This window comes from Phyllostomus discolor, chromosome 5 (assembly GCF_004126475.2).
Source record: "Phyllostomus discolor isolate MPI-MPIP mPhyDis1 chromosome 5, mPhyDis1.pri.v3, whole genome shotgun sequence".
NCBI lineage: Eukaryota > Metazoa > Chordata > Mammalia > Chiroptera > Phyllostomidae > Phyllostomus > Phyllostomus discolor.
The window spans coordinates 138,773,926-138,800,998 of record NC_040907.2 but is presented as its reverse complement, the minus strand read 5'-3'; the positions used below and the strand labels follow the sequence as shown (position 1 = coordinate 138,800,998).

At 35.0% G+C, this 27,073-nt stretch overlaps 1 protein-coding gene and 1 pseudogene across 2 annotated transcripts in view; both read right to left on the bottom strand.

Moving 5' to 3' along the window:
* The window catches only part of PCDH15 (protocadherin related 15), a 775,879-nt gene extending 750,674 nt beyond the window's left edge, over positions 1-25,205 (bottom strand). The window contains exon 1 of one of the 2 annotated variants that reach the window (XM_036026943.1): positions 24,496-25,205. The gene's annotated coding sequence lies outside the window, so the exon portion shown is untranslated. The remainder of the gene's footprint in view (positions 1-24,495) is intronic. The other variant, XM_036026942.1, reaches the window with a different exon arrangement.
* On the bottom strand, positions 4,674-4,896 carry LOC114498154 (annotated as a pseudogene).
* Positions 25,206-27,073: the final 1,868 nt, after the last annotated feature.

Genomic DNA, 27,073 nt, shown 5'->3' with positions numbered 1-27,073 from the left:
TAGTGGACAGAATCCAAATGTTAAAATTTAGTGTAGTGTTTAATGAGTGAATAAATATTAGAAAGCACAGCTTTTGAAATCATGGGTAAGTCATTATTAGGGGCTATTTTAGTATATGACATTTACTCTTCTTTCATATTAGTTTTAATTCTTATTAAATACCTTTCTGCTTTGAAGATAATCTATTTAATAAAGAAGTAAAAATGTACTTTTCTTTTTGAGGTTTCCTTAAACACAGGCATCACCTTTGTAATATGCCTTCTAAGGCAATTGGCCTATATCATATCCACAATGTATTGTCAACCCTGAGTGCTACTTAGGACAAGAATGCAATCTAATTCTGTGGTAAATCTGTAAGTGTTGCTATTGCCTATCAAACAAATATGTCATTTAACTTACTGACAATTCAAGGGAGATAAATTCCTCAAAAACTTGATAATAAACAGCTGACAAAGTCTTGGGCAAAAGACTAATCCTAGATATGATTTTAATTGCTATCATTATTATATTTTATCCTAACAACATTAGATTTTATATCCTGAACTTTTATTGCAATTTCAGTCTATAGGTTGTCAACCCAGTGAAGTGACTTCATCAAGCAACATTTTAATTCAAGGGGATGCTTCATAAAACTAGTGGATAAAATTGATCAGTTCCAGCTAGATGTCTAGGATCTAGAAGCACAGTTCACTTATCTGCTGTTGGACAAGACTGCAACTACACTATCAAAAACAAACAAACAAACAAACAAAAAGTTTCAAAAGAAGCTTATGCCTGTAGACCTCAGAGTTCAGCTTATCTTCTAATTAAATATTGGGGTGATGGCTCTACCCCAATATTTTAGAAAGCTTCTGTGTGGAAGTCAGCACCAATACACATGGACAAAAAGAGCAGCCTCTGGTAGGGACAATTCATGCAAATGAGGACACCTCATGAAAGCTTCAATTTCAGTTCAGATGTAAGAAAATTAAAAAAAAATAGTCCTACAAGCAGAATTTTACCCCCAAAGAAGATAATTTTGTTAGGTGTTAGGCTTGATTTATTGGGTTTTGTTGCTCGCTTCACGCATCTCTTGCAGGTAGGGGTAGGTGAGGCTACCAGTGTGGTGAAGAAAGGAGACAGTCCAAGTGTAGCAACAGGAGATTGGAGGCTGTGTGCGAGATTCAGATGTTAAAAGGATATCTATAGGGAGAAAGAACAAGAGGTCTGGGGAGAAAAAATACATTTTAAAAAATAAGTTTATGCTGATGATATCAGTCATCTCGATCTTTTTGTTCATTAAACTATCAACTTCTGCTTGGCCTGTTTGATTTGATTTGAGAAATATCATGAAGGGTGACAGGTTGGTTGCTCTGGAAACAGCCTTTAAAATAGCTGTTCGGATGCAACTATTTCAGAATTAACACCTATGAGTAGTCTCACCTGATGTCAATTGCTATGGATCTTTATATAACACCCTCTACCTCACCCGAACTACCCCCGGACCAGTCACTGGAGCCTGGCCCATGGCAGGGTGAGTGTGGTTTGGGTCACAGTGGCTCTCTTCAGATGAAGCCAGTTTCTAACCTGGGAATGGGTTGGCGATGTCAGCAGTTAACTCTGCTTACAGTTTCTGGGAATCAAAAAGCAATTGTGTTGATTATTTCTTTTGCTGTGAGGAAGCATTTAAGTTTGATGCAGTCCTACTTGAGGATCTTGTTTTTGATTTTTTGATGTTATATCCATAAAATCATTGGCAAGACCAATGTCAAGAGCTTCTTCTCTATGTTTTCTCCTAGGAATTTTATGGTATCAGGTCTTATATTCAAGTTTTGGATCCATTTCTTGTTAATTTTGTGAGTGTTGTAAGACAAGAATACAGTTCCCTTTTCCTACTTGTGGTTATCCAGTTCCTCCAAACCATTTTGTTGAAGAAACTATTCTTTCCCAACTGGCTATTCTTGGCTCCTTTGGCAAAAATTAGTTGGTCATATATGTAAGTAATGGTTGAATTCTGGGCATTCTTCTGTTCCACTGGTCTATGTGTTTGTCAAACACCCAAGTGTCCATCAACAGATGAATGGGTTAGGAAAATACTTGTGTTTCTCATTTTAAGTAATTTATGTAACTCTTTTTTACTTATTTGAAAAAAATTAAAACAGATTTATTTTTTGTCAACAGAAAATATAGGTAATTTATGGAAAAGCTGGAGATGAAGGCTCCAGAAGAGTTTCCAAAGTGTGTCAGTTAGTAGCATGGAGATCTACTAGTAACTAGTAGACCTGTAGATCTGAGCTAACAAAAGTGAAAACCCTGAAAAGAGCCATTGATTGTGTGCATACTGTGTGCAGACAAGATGAGAAGATACTAGCCAAGACATTGTGACACAAGGAAAGAGTCACTAGAAACATCTCAATTACCACATGCAAACTGTAAATTCCCTTCACCAGATTGTGCAGTTATCTACGGACAATAGGCAAGACAAAGGAAAACACTGCTAACACAAGTGCCAGGTATTTGAATTGGGAAGTTCAACATGAGTATTTGATCAGAGGGAAATGTATTGATGGGTTCCTTGCTTTCACCATCATACATTTCTAATGCATAGTGGTAGGTGTTTTCTGCAGGCCTCCTATTTATTGTACATTAACCAAGTATTTTGAGAATATTGTAGCTCCTTTCATTAAATGTCAGTCATAAACCCATTAATAGTTTTGTGGAGATTTAATTTTTAAATATGTTTATTGATTTTAGAGAGAGAAGGAGAGAGCAGGGGAGAGAGAGAGAAGGAGAGAGAGAGAGAGAGAGAGGATGATCAAAGTGGGAGAGCAACATTGGTTGGTTGCCTGCCATTCGCTCCAGGACCCAGGACCAAAACCACAACCTAGGTATATGTCCTGACCAAGAATTGAACCCCCAACCTTTGGGTGTTCAGAACAATGCTTCAGCCAACTGATCTACCTAGCCAGGGCTCATAGATATTTAACAGCAGTGTTTCTTAAGGATAGTTATAATTAAATATTTTCTGCTATATGGAAGCACTACAAAATAAAATGGCCTCAAAATTTGTGAGCAGCTTATGTTCTGCTTACTTTAATAAAGGTTGTAAGGGCAGGTTTCATTTCATTTATGCTTTTGTTTCTTATTGGTCTTTTTACATTAATTTTGGAATAATAAATATACCCACGTACATGGACAACAGGGTGGGGATTGATGTGGGAGTGGGGTAAGACTGTGGGAGAGGGTGGGGCAGAGGAGAACAAAGGGGAAAAATTTGGAGAACTGTAATAGAAGAACAGTACACTTTTTAAAATCCTCCTTAATATTAGGATATATCTAGGAAGTATTATTTCAGGTTTCATTAAATAGAAATTTTAGGGAAATTCTCCTTAATATTGTTTTACTCTTGACTGATCAGATTAAATGGTATATTAATTACTGAAATAAATTTAAAAGCCCTTGATAACAGCAGACTGAATGCCACAGTCACAACTGGCTCAGTTTATGAAGAAGTCAAGACTCTAACATTTGATTCACATTAAGTTGAGATATCAGAGTGAAAAACTCTGGTATCTCAATGTAAAGGGCCCATTGGTAGCACTGGTTCTGCTGCTCAGAGACAGATGGGTTTCATCCACCCCTGGTCCCCAGTGTATTTATTTGTTTTAAGGGACTTAGATATTGCTGGTGTGTAGAGAGATTTCTCCTTTTACATATTTACAACTTCTAATTCAGGACAGATAGAGAAGTCTAATACTTGTTTTAGTACCAGGACTATGAAAACAAAATAGACCTCATTAGAGCTTCCTATGACCAAATTTTAGGGACAGATGACTATATTCTGGAGCCAAAATGTACTGTAATGGCATAAGGAGCCTACCCTTGTGAGCAAAACTCTCCCTTGAGGCTACTGCCACACATACTTGATCATCTCAACTCTGCCAGGTTTGGGAACAAACAAGACAGAGATTCAATCATACACAGGAACATGTTCAACTATAGTTAACTTTTTTATCACCTCAGCATTTCTTCCACATTCCATTGATAATAACACCCTGATGGTCCTCCACTGTATGCTTTGATATGTAAATCAAGAGGCCTGCTCTTACCTAGCCAAAAGGTGAACATAGCAGAGAATCAGCAGAACACCAGTGAATCCTACTCTCATTCCCAGTAATTGGAATTGTGAGTGCAGTGGCACGGGACCAGGAAAAAAAGAATGGACTTCATTCAACTGGTGAGTCTCTGTCCACAATGTCAATTTATTTTCTCTACTTAGACGCTTAGTGCTTTACTGCAGCATTTTCATATACCACTCTCATTCTCAAGCCTTCTTATCAGTTTTGTGAGCTAATATCCTCCAGATAAGTTTCTTTTATGATTAAACTGGCTAGCATTGGTTTCTGTTAGTGGGACCAAAAAAAATCATAATTAACACAGCATACCAAGTGTATGAGAAGGACCTGTACTCGTTCTTTTTTTTTTAAATCTTTACCCAAGGATATGTTTCAATAAACGTATGTTTTTAGAGAGAGACAAAATGAGAGAGAAAGAGAGAAAGGAAGAGAGAGAGATATGTTGATGTAAAAGAGAAACATCGATAGGTTGCCTCCATAAGCTCCCTGACCAGGGATTGAACCTGCATCTAGTGCCCCAACTGGGAATCAAACCCCCAACCCTTCTGATGCACAGGATAACACTCCAACCAATGGAGTGTTATCACCAGGCCAGGGCCAATCCCTTTTGTTCTAGACCAAGTTGGTTGTTTAAGTTCCAAATAAAAGCAATATTACTTTGTTACCCTTATATTTGTTTTCATAGAAATTAGATGCTTCAGGAATGACACTAAGATAAAGTATTTTAAACTGATAAGAACAGATACTAGACTTGATTTTAGCCAAAAGGCTAAGAAGCAATGACATAAAGTATTTTAAAAATTACCAAGAACCCTGGTTGATGTAGCTCATTTGGTTGGAGTTTTGTCCTGTGCACCCAAAGGTTATAGGTTCAATTTCTGATCAGTCTGCACATACACAAAGCAGTAGATAAATACTAAGTTGTTTCACCCTTACCATGTTTTGTTCGATTGCAATGATAGCTTTACTATGTATTCCCCAAAGCAGTTCTCGAACACGCTCACTGTCATCCAAGTAAGATAAGTAAGAAAGTCATTAGTTCAATGTGCCACAAATTATTTCTAGGAAAATACTTGATCTCTTTTGAGGAATATCAGCAAGAAAGCCCATACCACAAGAAAGACATATTTAAGACAGATAAAACTGTGAATCAGTTGTTATACTTTGAATGTCATGGAAAGTCACTGATCTGATCTCAAATATAATACAGAAATATTTGACACATGCTGAGATCTCTCCATTTGGTAGACTGTGGGTCAGTTGTCTCCTTCAAAATATATAGGCTTTAAGTACTAGAAGTGTTTGCTCTCAAAGTAGGTATAAAACCCAAAATATCTCTCTTGAAGATGGGGATTTTTTGTGCATTACTTTTTATAATCATAGCTAATAAACTGTGATATTTCATTGTGTAATCAATATAATCTAACAAAAGTGAGCTGTTCTGATAATATCAGACATTCTTGGAAAAATTTTGAGAAAGGATATCCCTAAAAAAAAAAAAAAACTATCAAGCTTCTAGCTAAGGAGAAGGGCTTGAGGCACCATGGTTTGAGATGTGAATAAAAATGTGGCCTTTTTTTTCCCATAACTTGGCTATTATGAATAATGTGCAATGAACATGGGAGTACAGACATCTTTTGATGTACATCAAAACCTGAATGAAGATGTTATATATACATATAAATGTTTGCATGTCCAGAACAATTCTAGCCACTGTTAATGTAATGAGAGTGGTTTATGCAACATCCTTGTAACCTGGCAGCCAAGGAGAGAGGACAGGAATGCACATGTGTGAACAATGATGACTTCAGAGTACTAGTCAGTGGGGGTGGTAGATGCTGTTGAGTGAGCATGTGCACTGTGTGGCCATCACACTCAAAATGACTGAGCAAGAAGAGAAAGAAATGTGCATTAAATTCTGTGTTAAGCTTGAACATTCATCCATGGAAACTATTTGGATGATTCAAAAGGCCTCAGCTATAGGAAACTGGTGACTAGTAGCTGCATCATGACAATATACCTGCTCATGCATCATGTCTTATGCAGTTTTTTTGTGAAATGTCAAATCATCAGATGCCTCAGCCTCCCTATAGCCCAGAATTGGTGCCCTGTGACACCTGGCTTTTCCCAAAACTAAGATCACCTTTCAAAGGGAAGAGATTTCAGACCATCAGTGATAATCAGGAAAATATGTTGGGGCAGCTGATGGCTATTGGGCAAACTGTGTGAGGTCCTAAGGTACCTACTTGGAAGGAAACTGAGGCATCGTTGTGCTACATGCCATATTTCTTGTATCTTGTATCTTGTATCTTCTTCAATACATGTCTGCATTTTTTCATCTTAAATGGCTGGATACCTTCTGGTATCTAGAACACACACACACACACATACTCACACACACATGCACTCACACAAAATGAAATATTATTCAGCCATGAGAAAAAAAATACCACTGCTTAAAACAACTTGGATGAATTTCGAGGGCATAGTGCTAAGTAAAATAAGTCAGAGAAAAATATTTTGCATTATATCACTTGTATGTGAAATCTTAAAAAGCCAGGCTCCGACAAACAGACAAAGTGGTGGTTACCCATTACGGGGGCATTTGGGGGAGGTGGGTAATGGGCAGATATTGGTCAAAGTGTATAAACTTCAACTTACAGAATTGACAAATTCTGGGGAATTAAAATACAGCATAGTAATTATAGCTAATAATATTGAAGGTTACTAAGAGAATAGATTTTATATGTTTTCATTACAAAAACAAAATGACAATTATGTGATGAAGTGGCATTATTAGCTATTGCTATGGTGATGATCATTTTGCAATATATGAATGTTACACATTAACGCATTTTATACATTGAACTTACACAAGGTTATATGTCAATTATATCCTAGTAAACCTGGATTAAAATGTGTCCTCTTTTGTATTCATTAGTTGATAAGGCAATTATAAAAGGAAATTCTGGAATGTAAATCATTTTCTAACAAATGAGAACCAACTATTCTGGAAACATTTGTTAGCTGTATCACAATAGCACTGAAAGATACAGACATTTGATTGGCAATAAAGGTCAAAATCAGAGAAGAGACCTACCATGTTGCAGCAAAATAGAAAGTTCTTTAGAAAAACAGCATTGCCACAATGTCCCAAATTTATTAATACGGGGGAGAACTTGGTATGCACTGTCTGCAGTAAAGAACATTGACAGCTCAACAAGGAAAACTCACCACAGATACCACTTTCTTTCTCATTTCTAACTGAAGGAAACCCTTTGTAAATAAAGGCCATCATAAGTTTCACAACATTAGACATTTGAAATCTAGGCCATTTATAAAATATCAAACATAGATTACATGACATACACATCACTCATGAAAATTAACAAATTTACGTAGATACTTGTCAACTTTAGGAAGAATCCACATTTCTTTGAATACAATATAAACTTTTCATATTCCAATGCCTTTCACAAGGTACTTATTATCAAAATACATTTGTCCCTAAATTATTCATTCATGTGTTGTTACTATTAAAATGATACTCTGACAACTAGTGAAACATTATTCATTGAAATGAAGTAAAGCTTAAGGAGCAATCACACTAACATATGTTTCTAATAAATGTACATGAATTATTTATCCCATGAAAAACATATTCTAAACAACAATGTCAGCTTTTCATTTAAAATAAACTATTATTTTTCAATATTTGAATTACTAAATATCAATTCTCTAAATTTTAATACTTACCACTGGTTTTAAATAGTGTAACTCACTAACCATCTTTACCATCTGCTTCCTCTAAACACATCTTTTCTTCTGGAAGGAAGACAGTGCTTTGAAAGATAATTACCCATATGAAGAAATGTTTCAAACACAAGATTCCTTCTTTGAATTATCTCAACAGCTGTTGTTATGTGTTTACATTTAAACCGAAGAAACCTTACAAAGATATGTTGTACCACTTCAAGTAATTTAGGTTTGTCAAAGTACAGGGAAAACACACTGGCAAATAATTCAAATAAGCTTGTAACTCTCAGAGACAAGGGACTTTTGAAAACAAAACGCAATCCTTAATCAGTGAGGCACAGAAGAAATCTATAAATCAGAAGTGACCAGCCTTTGGAAGCATGATGTGTAGGACAGATGATTTAGTCATGTGCTATGGAAAGAACTATTGACACTCATTCAGCAGTAGCTGTGACACAGTCAGTCGAAGGGTAAATATTGAGGGTTCCATATGAATCCGTGTTAATTATGTGATGCTGTGAAAAAAGCATGGACTTTGCAGTGAGGCATACCTGAGTTTTAATCCCTGACTTCTCAATTTACCCCCAGTGCGTTTCACTTAAATTCTGTGAACCTCAGTTTCTACATCTTTAAAATTAAGCTAATAAATGCCTATGTAAGAATTTTGTTTAATACTCAGAAATATAAACTCCAAATGGATATCAGTGTTTTCCCATGTAGCAAAAAGCTTTGTTCAATTAGTATATGTCAAAATAAAATGAAAAAGTACTAAATCACCAAAGCTCTTCTATTCCAATTAGTTAGAGAAGAATTTACCAGCATTAGTAGAAAAGAGGTCTGAAATCTCTCACTTGGTCTCCCCCTTCCTGCTGAACTTTTCCTAATCTCTTGAAAGCTCAGGTAGTCCAAAAGAGAATTAGTGTCACTCCCACACGCAGGAAGAGAGAGTTCTATAATCTAAGATGATGCTGGAGTACTCTGGGAAGATGCTGCAGTTGCCCAGTTCCCTGGAAGGATCTCCAGTTTTCTCTGAGACAAAGCTCATTCTCTCAATTCCAGTTTCTTCCTAAGTGACCCATGTTGGACTCCACAGCAATTATATACATGTTTAGTGCTCCTTGTTCAGAACCACACACAGCCAGCCTCAGGAGAACTGGAAAATAACTAGTTCCAATTTTGTAATCTCAGACTCATATTCTCCTTGGGGTTATGCAAAGTAAAAAAAGTAAAATTAATGTACATACTTAGGGGTTACATTCTAAAGTTACAACATGGATTTGGGTTGCACTGTATCTAATCAACAAATTTAACCCTGCTCTGGCACATTTTTAAGTAAATAACCATACACATAGAATGTACTCATTATTTTTTAACACATGGTATATGCAGGTATTGTGTGCATCTATTCTAGTAGAAATGTGACATTTTCCTGAGAATTACAGCAAAATTTCCTGGTGTGATACAAAAAAAATGCATTTTGTTTTTTAAAAGACCTTTAGCTCTATTTAGCCTGAATTGGGATACCTCTCCTATGCTGAACAACCACAGTGCTTCGGACAGACTCATTGTGCCTGTTCTCATGTGACCTCATGGAACAGCAGGGAAGGATATCACCAGGCAAACTACATAAATTAGAATTCGTGGCTGGTGAGGGGTGCCCCCCAGGGAAAACTGGCATGATATTATCAGACAAGGAAACAAGGCAAAAAACAGATGTTTATGTATATAAGTATATAAAATATATGTTAAAGCATATTAATATTTTTTACTTTCCCCATATCTTATACCATATTGGTTTTGGCCTGAGTAGTTAGAAGCTGAATTTAGATGAACAAATTATGTACATATAGATTATTATTTTAATTTTTTGGCCTCTGATTCACCGAGTTCACTGTACCCCATGCTGAATTCATCAGTATCTTTCCACCTGTCACTTGAGTCTTCAGTCTTTCTTTAACACCCGAAATACCTCTGTCCAGAGAAGGAAGTATGCCTGCATTTCAGAAGAGAACAAACCTTCGGCTATCCAAATGTGACTCAAAAATCATGTCAAAAGAAAACATAGGAGAAGAAAAAAACAAGAGAGAAGCAAAGACAGCATAAAGCTAGCTCTAGTGTATAAAAATGTTTTTCCTTCTCTGTTCCCCTTGGGAAATAATAGCTTATTCTAGAAACTTTGGTGCTCAGAAAATAAGTAATCTTTTCTGATCCACAGGAGTCTGCTTCAATCTCTCCTTCCTTGTTCTATCTGGCTCCATACCTTAAAATTAACACTTGAATAAAAAGTGTTTTGTTTTTCTTCCCCAAGCCCCTCCCTCTTTCCTACCTTTCTTTTCTAGCCTTTTCATTAAAGCTCCCAGGTATGGTAATGCTTAATAAGCACCTCATAAACTTCCTAAGAGTCTATTTAAGAAACACCTGACAGGTATGCCCCTGCACACCTGTGATAAGTGTAATTGGGCCCCCCGTGAGTCTGACTAAAAGTTCCTAAGGGAGCACTGGCTCCCCAGCATTCTTTAACCCTCAAGGCAGACCCTCACAATTCCTCTGTGTAATCAGCTTGAGGATAAACATAGATATACATGGCCCCACATCCTTTAAGCCATCTATCTATTCTAGTCCTCTGTAAACTCATGCTGAGGCAAGAAACAAATTTAAAAAGTACATTGTTCTCCAGAGAAATCTTAAATCCTGCCATAGGGATAAGAACTACCTCTCATCTCTGTCTTCAGGGACCGAAATCTTAGAAAAGACATCCTATGCTCACATATCCACCCTTGTGTATATTTCTCCATAGAAAGTGGACACATTGGAGACTTTCCCATATGACTGGGGATATAGAAACAGCTGGAATCAGCATAGGGACAAAACCCTGACGACATCCTACATGCCCTACCTGTAAATTTAGCTTCTCCATTGTGCCTCACTCAACTCCTTTTGTGAGTCAGGAAAGGTTCCTATGTGATTTCTCATTATAGTAGACTTAAACCACCACCAACAAAAAGTAACAACCTTAGCTCTCTCAACTCTGAGTCTGGAAATCAATTTCTCATTATATTCTAGAATCTAATGTCAGGGTCACAACTATGAGGTGCTTAATTTTTCTCCAGTTGTCCTTGCTGATACTGGTTCTCATAGCAGGAGTAGTCTCTGTGGTGTCTGACAATCCATATCTACTTCTCTATTCCTAGGCAGTTATTGGGGTCCTTGCATTTACAGAGAGGTTTCTAAAAAATGCTATATATTCGACTTCCAGGAATGAACCACCATTTGAACCTCCTTCCTTCTTGCATCCACTACTAAAATTCTGTATGGACCCCTGCATCAATTTTTGAATATTCTTCTAATATGAATACCTAAGGTAATATACATATTATATATAATAAACTATGCAAATAGCCCCTATTCTTCAGCATTCCCTATATCCTCTCATTTTGCTGTGTAAGTTCACAGTATCCTACCACTCTGAGTTCAGCCATATGACTTAGTTTAACCAATGAAAAGTGTGAAAGCACTCAGTGTCTGAGCTTGCCCTATTTTTTGTTCTCTTTTATTATCATGATAACATGCCATGTTAGCCCAGAGGATAAGAGGCATATGAAGCACAACCAAGTAGCCCCAGTATTCTCAGTTAAGGTCAGTCTAGATCAGTTAACAAACAGCCAGAACTCAGATGCGAGTGAGCCTGGTCAAGTCAACAGAGCTGTCATGGGGACTGTCTTAGATGCATGAGCAACAGTTGCTTATTCTTTCATGCCACTGTAGTTTTGAGCTTATTTGTTACACATTATTTCAGCAATAGGTGATTGATACAAGAGCCATATACTGATTTTTAATATCTGATCACTCTTCCCATGTCTGTGTCCATATTCCTTAAAATGGCAATGATTACTTACAACATCAAGTCAGTATCACCAAAAATTAGTTGAAAAACAACCAGCTATTGGGTGTGTACCTAAATAATTATTTTAATAGGTATTCACAGGAAAACAATAGTGTAATGATAAAATGTATAAAGATAAAAGTAATTGTAACTGAAAAATCACTTGTAAAGTTTGTAGGTATTACTCTAATACACTATCTAGAGTAAACCAATCAAATTAGGACCACATTTATGGAAGTCTGTTTACTTTTGCTCTTTAAAATATTCATATAAAATGCTAATATAATAATGAAAATATCAATAAAATTGTAAAATGATTAAAATAAATATATATATATCTTTATTTGGATTAAGATGCTTATTATTCATATTATTTTTTCTCATATACATAAAAGAGTCATTAGCAGGGTATACACAGAAAATCCAGTTTTTATTTGAAAATTTTCACCAGCTAAATCTAATCTGTGCTTGGAGAATTTGCCATAGGTAAAGGAGCAAAATAGGAAAGAATAGATAACGTTCTTCATGTTCAAGTGTATTGTCCATGGTTTTGTGGGTTAAAAAAGATTATACTGATTCAATTGGAACTGGGAGGCACAGAGATATAGATAGATATAGATTAGCTATAGATATGTATGTATACATGTATGTATATAGACATGTATATGCACACACATGCATGTATAAATGCACACACATATACATATATATTTTTTAATATCACCATAAGTCTTTTAAATGAGGACTATTTTTATTGTCTGTGCACAATAAGGGCATCTTACCTTAGATATGTACACCTATTTAATATCTCTCAAGACATCAAAAGGTAAATATCCCAAACTTTACCAATATTTTATATAAAGCTTCTTAAGTAACTATGTATATACATTATCAATTCATTAAAGTGAAAAAGTATCTATTTTTAATATTAATAAATATTGGTCCTTAATACCAAAATGTATTATATCAAACTTTAGCTGAAGTAAAAGATAAATGATATTTAAATCTATGTAGGAAGATACATTGTTGTTAAAGATTTTCTCCTTTTTTTGCTCTTGAGTTTCTATACACATACACTAAATTGCTTTTTATGAATTCTATATTTATTAATATATTTATTCAATTAAGTGGTAACACTTATGACATAAGGTGCTCTCTCACTTCTCCAGGTTTATTAATAAAAAAACAATGACTGATTTCTGGGGTTACAGGAAATGACTGTCTCATCATGGCCATTAGTCATCATTCTGCGATTTTAAAATGTATGAAGCAAAACTGGAAACTAGAGGAGAATATGACTTCTACGTTCTCATCAGTACATCAGTGTTAGGAGTTTTTTTAAGAAAATCACATCACTTGGGAAATCCAGAATCAAACCCTGTAAAGCAACTTTTGAAAGAACCATATGTGACATGTTCAATCACCAAGCATAGGCACTTGATTATGACACTGTTTCACTATATGCCATCAATTAGAATAAAGGCTTCTAGGAAAATGTCTCCTATAATAAAAGACTCTATCAAAAAACCAGATGAAGTACAGACAATGTATTCTCAATAATATTTTCTAAGAATCCACACATCAGATTTTAAATGTCTAATAATGCTTTATTTATAGAAATCAAAGATGTGAAATATAGATTAGTCATAAGAAACAGCTGTGTCAAAAAACAAATCTGATTTATTCATTTAATAAACAATTGATGGCATTGAACAGGTCACTGCTGTTGGGGATATAAATATGGAAAATCTAAGTATAGTAGCAGAATTTCTAATGAAGGAGATACCTTCTGGAACATGGCGAGACACAGGTTCCTGAATCTATGTCAACAAAGTGAAAAGACAAACCACAGTTCCTTATCATCTATTCTTTAATACAGGATTTTATTATAGTTTGCTTCCTCTAAGAATGTGTGTGTTACTAAGACAATAGTTCTTATTATTTTAAAATAATGAGAATAAAATCAAATATGGAATGGCAGGTCCTGATATTATCTTTACACTAAAGTAGTGCTTTTGTGGTTTATAGCCACTGCACTTATGTTTTCTAACTCCTTCCAAGGGTAACTATGTAAAGGTATTCATAATGCTATATAACATGATTGGAGTTGTTTGCTCTAGATTTTTCTTATGTAGCCTAGAAGTGTAACATCAAAAACTGGGTCCTTAAACTATCTGCCTTTGAATATTTTACCTTCAGATAGAATGTCAATTTTTTAAAAGATTTTATTTATTATTTATTTTTAGAGAGGGAAGGGAGGGAGATAGAGAGAGAGAGAGAGAAACATCAATGTGAGGTTGCTGGGGGTTATAGCCTGCAACCCAGGCATGTACCCTGGCTGGGAATCGAACCTGCGACACTTTGGTTCGCAGTCCACACTCAATCCACTGAGCTATGCCAACCAGGGCTAGAATGTCAATCTTAATGTAATAAGTAGTACTTGATCTCCTTTTTACAAGTGCATCATATAATACAATTTGATTAAACCATTCATTTTTAAAAATTAGAAAGAAGTCTCTAAAGAGTTGATAACAAGTACATGCTAAAAGCAGTTTATAAATCACATACCAAAGTTTAAAGCACTTCAAAAATATTCTACATAAAGATAGAAAGAGAAAGCCCTGGCTGGCGTAGCTCAGTGGATTGAGTGTGGGCTGTGAACCAAAGCATCGCAGGTTCGATTCCCAGCCAGGGCACATACCTGGGCTGTGGGCCAGGTCCCCAGTGGGGGCCACGTGAAAGGCAACCACACATTGATGTTCCTTTCTCTCTCTCTCTTTCTCCCTCCCTCCCCATCTCTAAAAATAAATAAATAAAATCTTAAAAAAAAGACAGAAAGAGAAAAAAATCCATTCCACAAGAATCTAAATGATTGAACATGACAACCTACAATACAAACCTGAATGTATTTTATTTAAGGTTATTACATACATAAGTATATATGATGCATGTTACAGTTCTTCACTGAAAAAGGATATATATTTTGAATACTTGCATTTAACATTTTAGGGAACATGTATAAGGATTCACACACTATTGTGTGATAGTCAACATTAGTGTGAAAAGACCAAACAATTTGGTTCTAGATAAGAGGCAATTAAATGTTTACCACTTTAGTTATATTCAAAAAATTCTTTTTTTGCAAGCCAAGTCACAATATGTCTATACTTTCTAGAACTGACTCATATCCAGGAAACAACAGTATAGCATATAACTTAGAATAAGCCAATCTACATTATTCATCATTCACCCATAAGGTACATGAAACATTCAAGTAAATCAGAACCAAGCAGACTCAACATAAAGATTATTGGTTGAATTATTAGAATATGAACTTTCTTATTTCCTTTTGTACTAGGTGAGTGATGGTGTGAGCTCAAAGCTGCCAATAGCCAATATACACAGATTTTGAGAACAGATTCAATCAGCAAAGAAAGCAAATGAAGACATGCATCCCACAGTTTTAAATGAAATTCAAGTCCTTGTAGCAATCCTCATCGACATCTCTGCACTTTCAGTTACATAGAACAATAACACATTTCCTTCTTTTTCTTTTGAGTAAACTTGATTAATCAGAGAGAGAAAGTCCAAGGGAGAAGCTAGATAAATAGAATGATAATACATTGGAATACCTTAACAAGGCAGTGATATGATGAGATTGGCAGCATTGTAGAGAAAAAAAATGGAAGCAAGAGAAAGGGAAAATGAAGCACAGAAAGTGAAGAAAGGAGAAACAGATGAGTTGGGTATTAGTTGAGAAATGATGATCTTAAGGAAAGAATGAAAGGGGTATTTGATTCTAAATTTATTAATGTGTAGAACTGACAGAAACATTGTGTTATTTGATGAGATATGAGCAGAAAGGGTGAGAAAGATCTAGAAGACTGACACACAAGTTTTGAGGTTGAACAAGTTGATACTGGTTGTCATTAGTTACTGAAATAAGAATACAGGAAAAAAGAAGGAGAGGTTGGGAAGTAGGGGTTGGAAGAGATCATGAACTTAGTCACATGATTAATTAATTTGAAATAACCATGAGATACCCAAATGGAAGTTTCAAGAGACAGCTGGTTTCGCAGGTCTGACTGAGCTTTGGAATGAAAATTATAGGTGTTAGAGATATAATTTTATTTGTCATCTGCAGAAAGAAATTAGGAACTTAACAGTGGATAAAGTAAATAAGAAGTAATATGAAATAAAAGAAGTAAAGAAGTATAACTGAACACATTAATATATAACACATACACAAAAGAGGATCAGCCTGAAAACTAACCTGAAATGTGTCTTGAGAACTAAGATGTAAAAAGTACAACAATAAAACCAGAGAGAAATTTGTCCCATAAAAACTAAGAGAAGAGAGAGGTTCAGAGATCAAGGAGCAGTCAGCAATATGTAATAATGCAGATGGGTGAAAATAGGACAAGGCCTGAAATCTTCCATTGAATTTAGCAGTAAGAGGTCAGTGGTGATATTGGTATTTGGCATTTCAGTTAAGCAGTGGGCGTGGTAGCCAGATTACCATGGACACAAGGAACGCTGCTTGCATAAATCACTTACTGGGTCCTTGAACTTGAATTCAAAATTGTGGATCTCATTCTTTACAGAATGAAGGACCTCTAGAACCCTGGCCATTTCCTTTATGAGACTTCCAAGAAAGAATATTACTTTCCCTATGAGAAAGTTCCTAATAAGATAGGAGGAAATGTTGGGTGTCTCAGGAATTTTGGTTGATTTTTTCTACATAAAAAAGGCACCTCTGACATGGTGGGTGGCTTTAAAAATATTAATAACCTAAAATTGATTTGACCAAGATATTTTATAACATTTACAAGAATCTCTTTGATATGACCACTGCCCCCAAACAAAACATGCTGATACACTCTTTGTGTTAGTGCAGCAATTTATCCAAAAATCTTGTGTCTATTTGTTCCGTATTAAATTCCTTCCCTTTGACTCGCTGCAAAACTACAGGAGAAAGAATTTCCTGAAGAGTTATGTAACAGCTTATTTCTTCCTTCTGCTATGTCTTCAACATCCATGTTCACCATTAAACTGCACTGTAATAGAAATAAGTGGGCTTGTAAGCCAGTATGGGTAGGTGTGTGTGTGCTTGTGCTTCAATCAAAAGATAAAAGCTGGAGGTCACTTAATTGTTGCAAATATAATTCAGTGACAAGCAACTAACATAAACTTAGTAAGTTGAAAAAACAAATCTTTCCAAAGTAGCAGTGAAATACATTGCGATTATAATCACAATGTATCTTCTTGATATATTGTCATCAAGAAGATATTCAATGAACCTTATCATTTTTAGTTCATGTTCAAATATAACTCTTTTACAATTATTCCAAAAGCCACTTTTTATTAATGTTATTTTGAAATGTAAATTTATGACATTAAGAGGTAGGATGATCAAAAGTACCAAAAGTACTTAGCTGTTTCCCTCCAGAAACTAAACTCAGTATAGGAGGTAAAAGAAATATTAAACCACACATACAAAGTGGTTGCAAAAAAAGAGTGTGATTTTAGCAAGTTTGTTGATGTTTGCAAGTGAAAAACCAGTAACTTATTTAGCTGATTACAGAAAATTACATAGCAAATGGCAAAAGTGGGGAGAGAGTGATAATATATATCAGCCTCTTGACTGTAGAATGTATGAGAAGCTCAGCAAATCAAATTATATACCATGAGAAGCAGGGGAGGGTCGCTATATTAGCTGAGACACCTTAAACAAGGGTATTGGTTTGATTATGAGAATTCTCTCCCCAAGTGCTGGGCAATCTTCCCCTAAACCTTTAACTGCCCCAGAACTTAGCAATCAGAGTGTGTTCTGAAGACATTTTCACAGATCTCCCAGATTTGGGTCATAAAACACAAGGCAGCCACTGTTTGAATGCATCACACACAGTCAAGCCCACCTGGGACAAGCCAGGCTCACACACAGAAGACTGTCAAAGTGTGTTTCAGAGCCTTGCCATTAGCCACACATAAATACTAGAAATGTCCTTTGCTTTGAGCATTTCTCATTCACACACCTTACACTGATGTTATCATCATTGGAAAAAAATTATTTGCAACTATATTAAAGTGAAGCCTTATTATCTAAAGCTCTGTTGAATTTTTATTCTATTCTTAACCTTGATACATGAATACAAAATAGGAATTCATATAATGTATGCTATCGTGAACTCAGTATATCCCAAGTGAAAATTTCTCAATGAACCTTGTAAAGAAAATGCCTAAAATTTTTGCTGTCATTTTCTGCAAAGTATTAGCAAGCCTAGGTAACAATAGCTAATGTTCCAAAACAGAGCATTCTATCCTGTGCTTATAGCACCAGCTAGAAACTAAGGTTGTTTAACAGACTGTCAACACCTATTAGATGAAGGGACTCATGCAGAGATATTCAGATATAAAATTAACCCAGGAAGAAATTTCTGTTCTACATTATCTAGCTTGTAGAAGGTACGAGGTACCTTGTACCTTGACATATTTAAAAGTACCATGAATAGTTATTGGCATATAATAGATGCTCAATATTTATTATTTTCTTTATTTATTTATCAAATTTAACAGCACATCAAAGGCAGAAGATAAAAAGCACTCAGATCAAACTCTTGCACACATTATTAGAGTGCTTTCCTCTAAATATAGCTGTGAATAGGGAACATATTTAGTAAAGAGAGCTCAGTATTTAAAAAGTCAAGAAATAAAAATATAAAAAATAAAAAAATTGTAACTGAAATTATGGACCTTTCAATTAATATTTCATCAAAGCACTTTACTTTCTCACAATCTACCTTGTATCAGCAAATAACTGGAGCGTGTTTATAAAACACATTTTTATTTATAAAACATGCATATCCTTTTTTAATGCTCCTTTATGCCATCTCTTCTTGAAATTCAGAAAAGTAGGCCCATGTTTATCTCAGCTTTCCAAAATCCTTTTTCTCACTTCTCAGTTTGCTGCCTTCCTCTAACTTAATTGTTCTAACTTCACCTGCTCCCTTAGTGCATCTTCACTCTTTTTTATTACAAACATTCCAAATGCCAGCCATCTCTTCTACAAATACTCCCTGTATTAAGGAAGTAAAATAAATACATAAATAAAAGTGACAAAAAAGTCACCACCACTAGGAAAAGAAAGATTTTCCTCGTCATAACTATTACTTTAATTGTTCTTAAGAAAGTAGGGATAGATAGAAGGAAGACCTCTGTTATAGCAATTCTGCAAATCAATACCATCTTTCTCTGCAGAGCAGACAGGAGGAAACTGGCTATTTTATTGCAGTGTTTCATATTAAAACATCAAAACATCATTTCACAAAAATTAATATTCAGAGCAAATATGCATGTATTGATTAAATACTTATTGAACACTTACTAAATTCTGGGCACTGAGTTAGTTAATAGAACTACCAAAATAAACTCTGCAAAGCTCCAAATGAAATATACTCTTTTAAATTTAATTCATAGAGCATGATCATGAGGTAAAAATAATATATTCACAAGTGAAGCAATTGTAGTTTATGAATGTGAAATTATTTGCTACATTCCATGTGGAACAAGGGGTGAACCAGGATTTGACTTGAGCTCTGACTCTGAGGCCTATACTGCTGGAATTCCACTTTGGTACTGATGATAATGATGATAAATATCAGTCCCCATATATTGAGACATTTCTTAGTTTCAGGTCCTGTGCTAGGATGATTTGTACATGTGAATTAATCCTTTGTTAAACTTCCACAGACAGAAACCAGGGCTGAGAGCTTAGATAACAAGCTCATCACTACTGAGAGACTAGAGCAGAAATGAAGCTTCATTCCATCTGCTCTCCTCTCACCTTCTCACACACACTCTCTGTGTCTCATCTCCCATCTCTGGATTTCAGACTATCGCCTCTGCCTTTCCACCCCTTGCTCTCTGTCTAGTCTGTCTGTCTTTCTCAATCTCCCTTTCTGTCTCTTTCCTCAGTCGTCTTGTCTCTATTCTCCTTTCCCTACCTATATATCTTCTTTTATTTTATTTTTTCAACCATGTGTCTTTCTGCCAGTCTGTCTTTTCCTGCCCATTTCTATCCATCTGACTTTTTGTTTTCACTCCTTTTTTTTTCTTTCTCCCTTTTATCTCTGTGTTTCTCAGTCTTTCTCTCTGACCTCATTCATTTTTTGCTAACCTTTGACTCTGTCTCTAACTTTATTTCATCTCTTTTTAAAATATTTTATTTAGCTTGAGAGAGAGGGGAAGGGAAGGAGAAAGAGTTGGTGTGTGAGAGAAACATCAAATGGTTGCCTCTTCTACATGCCTGGCCGGGGACCAAACCCGCAACCTAGGCATATGCCCTTACCTGAGATAGAACTGGCGATCTTTTGCTTTTCAGAAAGATTCCCCACCAACTTAGCCACACTGGTCAGGGTTATTTCATCTCTCTTTTTGTGATTCTCTCTGTTTCTCTTACTATTCAATGATTATCTATGTGTCTCTAGTGTCTCTTTTTGTGTATCTCAGAGAGTATCTCTCTTACTTCTCTGTGTCTCTGTCTCACAGACAGTAACTTAAGATTTTAAAGAAATAACAACCGCTCATCCTGTCTTAATGAACCTTCTCTGGATTCCAGTGGTGTGCTGTAAGGTTGAAGAAATCAGTCCCCTAAATGATCAAGCAAAAAGGAAAGTCAGTGTCCTTGGATAAACAATTTGCATTTCCATAAGGATTCAGTGATGCAGAATCAGAAAAGGCTCATTCTGACACCTCCATGAAAACCACAGGGAGAGCATTCATTAACTGAGCTCCCGTTTGAATGATGCACTTCATCGCACACAGCACTGTCTTCCCATTCAGGAAACAGTGCTTAATTCTGTCTGAAACCCACCCTTTCACTAGGCATTTGAATGAATGACTTTTCAAAGTAATGAGAACTACACATCTGCCATGGCCTGAGAATGTTTACATGCTAAAGGCCATAACGAAGTTACACCTCCTGTCAATTTCTTATCCATCAAACAACACAGTAAACAAGCTTTGAATTTTTCCATTTACCAGGTGGAAGGAAAGAAGTGCTTTATATCCTTTAGCTTCTTGAAGTAATGACTGCTTTTGCTTTTTACATTTATTGCTTCAATAGCCATGATCTGATATTAAGGTTGAGTGCAACCTTTAAACAACTTGTGAGATAAAAGGAAATCTGTCTATTACAGTGCTCAGGTAGAAACTTTTACTGGTTAGATTGGAAATCATTTCATTGCTATTATTGTTTGTTGTAGAAATGCAAACAACAGTAAAAAATCTTGAGAAGTAGTTGCTAGAATATTAGAGTGATTAATTGTATATTAGATTATTTAACAATTTAAATGTTTCTTAATAATTTTCTTGGCTGTTCCTTACAAAAACTCTGATAGGTTGAGTTTTACAAATGTGGGCACTGGCTCAAAAATGCTTAGGGAATGTGTAAGGAAAATGATTGTTGTTTATATCAGAACCTGAAGTTCCTATGCATCTAACTTCAATGAATAAATTGTGTGTGCATGTATCTTATTCATTAGTGACTTATTTGCAGTCTAAGAACAAGTGATATTCATATTCACTATATGTAAAGCTGGCACATTGGTTTGTACATTACAGGTGGTGACTGGTTTACACATTACAGGTAATGTGTAAAGGTCTACTTCAAGGTCACACTACTCATATTCACATTCAAAATTACCTTCTTATCTTGCACATCATTCTTATGTGCAAGGAAGTAATGGTTGCATTTGGAATTTCTACATATATTCTCTGATCCTATCTTTATTTCTGCCTAAGTGGCTTCAGTATTCAAGTTAAATGAAAGTTAAACATTAGTTCAGTTTCTGAGTGTTTGAACCATTGGAATTTATACAGAGACTATCAAGAGAACATAATCATGCCATAAATTTCACATAGTAGTTATTTTTTCACTCAAAATTGACTATGAGCACTAATGAATTCTTATAGTTCCTTCCATTATCTCCTCATGTAACTCAGTGAAGCACACAACTAATAGACAAAGCCCCATGTGTCACCATCACTTTTGAATCTATGGTCTACTGTATTATAGGGTAATAAATAAGAAATCCATCACAAAACAAATACACTATATCCAAATGAAGTTTTAGTTGGGGGAAACAAAAACCATTTTTGGAAAGCCATCCCTGTCAAGTAAAACTATCTTTTAAATACTATAATTGTATAGCCTTCCACATACATGTGAGAGACATAGGAGGACAACAGAATTCAAAAATACCAGTGGTGCCAATAGTAAGAACAATTCTTTAAAAAAAGGGGAAAGAGAAAAATAAAACTGTTACTAAAACCTACTCTAAACATAGAGTTCCAAGCAAAATTAAACTTTTAGACAATAAACATGCCCAGCCGATTTAGAAGCAATCTCTTGGTTGAGATGATTATTTCTGCCAACTTGAATTTATTCCTAGGTTGAAATCCTTAGTAAAAGTTAAAACCATATATTTATACCCACTGCTAAGGCTACATTATGGTGTAAATTTATACAGGGGCTTCTGTGATAGGATGGAGTTAAGATAATAGCTATTTATGTGAGTTTAGTAAATAAGAACAAAAGCTCTTATTGTCTAAAATTATACCTGCACATTTATAAGTAGGGGTAATATGCTCATATGCCCTTAAAAGATTCACATTTAGGGGATTGCTTTATTATTTTAGTTTTACTTTTTACTTTTACTATAAAGACTTATTATTGATTCATGAGGTAAAAGCCCACATGTTCAAGTGATATAGAAAGGTATAATGAATTGTTCAACATACAGTTTCATCACACACATTTTGTGATTAAAGAAAATAGTTATTTGCTTTAACAAGAAAATAATAATTAGTTTTTGCATTTAACTTCAAACTAAGGCTGTTTACCAAATACTGGAGAATTTGTACAAATGGCTTCGGTTTACATGTTCCTCTGCCTATAAAGTTGGATGATGAGAATACAAAGTACATACTATGCAAAATTTAAATGTGGAAAGACTACGAAAATTTGTAATGGACATTTAACTTGAACCCTGGCTTATTTCTTCTTAAAATTACAAATACTACCATTTTTGAACTAATTTTATAGTTCAGACATTAATCAGATAAGCTCATTGAATAATATCATTAATGGATATATTATTTCAAAAATCATAGGAAATGAAAGTTTTTATTTAAAACTCTTTATAAAGAATACTAAAAATTTTACCCCATAATATTCTAAACAAGTAATTAACAGTAAGATAGCACATACCCTGATCAATTCAGGTCCTTTAATGGCTAATGTTCAGGGGTCATTTGTGGCAAAGTGGGGGAATTCACACCCCCTGCTCAGTGCATTATTGCCACAGCTGAGAGGTGAGGGTGTCCTCACTCAGTGCAACCAGGTACACATTAAATTGCCCTTTTATTTCATAGGAGAACAAGTCCACAGTCAAAGGGGTCAGGTTGCTGAAATTTGAAGACTCACATGTACAGATAAATGCACTGACTTACACTTAGCCACAATTAAAGAAAACTAAAGAAAGTTATAGAAGAGCCAATTGGTAGTACAAAAATAAGTTCACATGAGCCCATATAAAAAAAAATCAAACTTGCTGTGAAAACTACAAGAAGCATTCTATGCTTCAAATATTCTTTTATAAATTACTTGCTTCTCCCATGTTAAGCAACACAATAACTCTACCCCTTAAGTATTTGGTTACTACACTTGACAATTAGCTCTATTTGTGAAAACCAATGAGTAAGGACTTGGAGTTAACCTTACATGAGGCCGTCACATTATACTCTAGTTAACAATGGCTGTCTGCATACATGCTACAACTGCATCAAACTGATGACCACCTGTGCACACGACAGACATGCTTTAGAGAGCCAGCAGGCTGGGCCTGACTCTTGTTTCTCAGGGCCCTCCTTTTCTATAGCTACCAAAGTATGTTTCTTTCTTTTTTTTTATTGTTGTTTAGTTACAGTTGTCTCCATTTTTCCCTGGTTACTCTCCTCTGCTTTACTCGCCCTCCACCTCCCACATTCAATCAAATTATGTTTTTAAAGTAAAGGCCATACCACAATGTGGGAAAGTTGTTAGTACTATATATTATTAACTCTGTATTATAAGGATAAAGTCCATCTGGATTCAAATTCTAAATGTTCCAAGTCATTTTCATAAAGTAGATATCCTAAAACATCTGCAGTGAAAATATCAGGATACTCTATATTATAAAAAAAGACAAAAAATAATGCTGCTATTTGCGATGCAGAGTTAGCCACCTAAACTTACCCATTAACTACAACGTCCAGCAACTACTACACACAAAACATCATACACATATATTTGCACACGAAAAAATAAGTGTAGCATACCAATACTTTGGCCCCTTTTCTTTTTCTGTATTTTGTCAGAGAGAGAGAAGCAAAGAACATGGTTGAGGAGTGACATTTTTTAAAAATGACTAACCACACAGTTATCATTTTACATGTGTCTAAATATTGCTTTGACATCTCAACAAAATTATGATGCCACACAGTAATTAGGAAAAACGAGAGGACAAGGACTTGTGTTCATTCTCCCAGAAGATAATTACTTGTACATCATTACTACTCTGTTTTGTAAGAAGCGTGACAGAGACCCATTGCTCTGGAACAAGCTTGTAACTTTCTCTGTACTTCCCTGCTGCCTTAAATTTGACAGATAAAGAAAAGGAGGTGGGGGGAGAAAGAACTTACCAGTTTAAAGTTTCATCTTTAGCCCATGTAAGATTATGCAGCAAGTTTTCTTGCCAAGGCTGCCTCCTGAACATCCCTTTCAAAACAACCAGGGTTCATAATCTAGGTCCAAATGATTCGTCCACATGTTACACTTCTTGAGTCTGTGAGGCATTAATATCCAGTCTTGTATCATCAAGAAGATATTATAGAGGAAAAAAAAAACACTTCAACATATTAACCCAGAAGGCATACTCTCTTTCTTTCTCCCCGTTCTGAGATATGTGCCAACTGCCTTAGTTACCACAAGCAACTAACTCTAAGCCGCTAGCAGGAATCCGTCTGCCCTCTATCTGTCGCTATTAGCTCAGCATGTTGATTCACTGGCACTGAAGCAACAGCAATTAGCTGTCCTGCTTCTCACAGCACATACAGGAGAGAGCTGAATGTGCTAACCACACAGGGATTACTGAGCTCTTTGCACCAATTAGTACCAGGTGCTACAGCTCAAAAGACAAATTGATGCCCTACTGATCATTGGCATTGGACTGCTTTATTGGTACTTTGTCCTCACAGCCAGTCTGGTGATTCTCTGCTTTTTTTTCGTGGTTGTTTTCACTGCTTTACTTCATCAGTACTAAGAAGTTTAGCAGCTTACTTCAATGACACTATTATTGACATGTCCAAATAATCTCTTAAGCTCCTTTAATCATATTCTTATTCTCTTTCTCCCTCTCTCTCTCTTCTTCTCTTTCCCTCCCTCCCTCTCTTCCTCCCTTCCTCTCCTTCTCCCTCCCAATCCACACTCATTATTAAGCCCTACCTATCTCCACATCTTTTGGGTGTAAGGAAACCTCATACATTCTTATAGGAGGTTAAAAATAGACTGTTTAGGTTTGTATAGGCATGTGTGACTCAGGGCATTATAGAGAAACATGATTTTAAATTGTTTAGCACATTCCTTAAATATTGTGATATATAAGATCCTCACAATAAAGTTCTGAAAATAAACATGAAAACTGGTGGGAAAAAGCATTCTGTTGTCTTTTCAGGTACACATTTTTTAAGGAATCTTCCACACCTAGGATTCACATCCATATCACATTTTCCCACACATTCATCCAAGCCTCTGAGAAAAAAGAATCTAAAAAAAAAAAAACAATTTCAAAAATATTACAGTAGTGCTTGTGACAGAGCAAATATCCCAAGGTTGCTTAGAAATGACAAGGTGCAGAATCCCATAGCACATGTTTTCTTCATGGACAAAGTGGAATATTTATCATGTTGATATACTCATCCCATTCAACAAAAAAATAGCACAGAATGCTTCTAGAACATTGCTATATTTATATACATACATTCTCAGAGAGTAACATCTCTCTTATTGCATGATTAATTTATCTTGCAAGTTCAGTTTTCCAGAGGAAAGGGGAAAATTAAAATGAATGTGAAAATAATCTAAGGTCAGCCAAATGTGTCATAAATGTCAAGTAGTAAAATGTGTATGAGTTAATCACAAGATAAATCATAGGTGAAACCCAGAGCTCTTAAGCATATCCTAGTTGCTCTTATTTTATTTATGACTTGAAGAAACTGAAAAATTTGCTTCCTTCAAAACATAGAAGATGGGGGGCAGTGGTGAGGATTTGTAAGCAGCAGACACATTTTACAATTATATAAATTGAGGTTTTAAAGGCTTAAAAATAGATGTTTTAATAAAGAAAGCTTTATCAATAAATGTTTAAACAAAGTTGTGTATATTTTATTTCGGGAGACTTTTTTCAATTCACTGAAACATCACATATGTGTAATAAACCAAACATTGACATCATTAGTTAAATAAAGCAGCTGGTATCATAAAGATGTTCCAGTAATAAGAAGAATTAAATGTATTTTCCATTAATGACAAAGTCAATCTCATTCCAGCTAATGTTTAATTATAACTTTGATGACACATTAGAAAGGCAGCTAGAATACAGAAAAATTAATATCTTCATCACCTCCTATGAAAAATTGGATATTTTCATTTGAACTCTTGTGGATGACAATAGCTGATTTTTTGTATCAATATATTTAGATTCGTGGAAAACTACATTTAATAAGAAACAAAAATGTACCATAGACTATAGCATAAATGTATGTAAATTTTAGAGAGACAATTTAAAAACACAATAAGCAAAAGGAAAATGTAACTGAAAAATCCAGTACCCTGAGATACCTTTTGTGAAAAAATATTGTGTATGATTCTCTAGATGTTTCTAAACCTCTCTATCTCTCCGTATATTTTTCTTTCTCTCTCTCACACATACATTTAAAACCAACTTAAATCTTGCTGTAAACATCACATTTTTTAACCTCCTTTTATCTTTAAAAAATATCATGGACATTCCTTTTGACAATAAATATTCAAATAATAATTATTAATGATGTTTCATTGTTCATGCATACATATAATTTATGTAACAAAATACTTATGTTTTGACTTTTTGGTAATTTATAATTTTAATATGTTTGTAGAAATAGATTTTATTTTATTCTGATTGTTATTTGCATAACTTTTAGGAATGGAAATTACTGGTCTAAGGGAGCTGGCCATTCA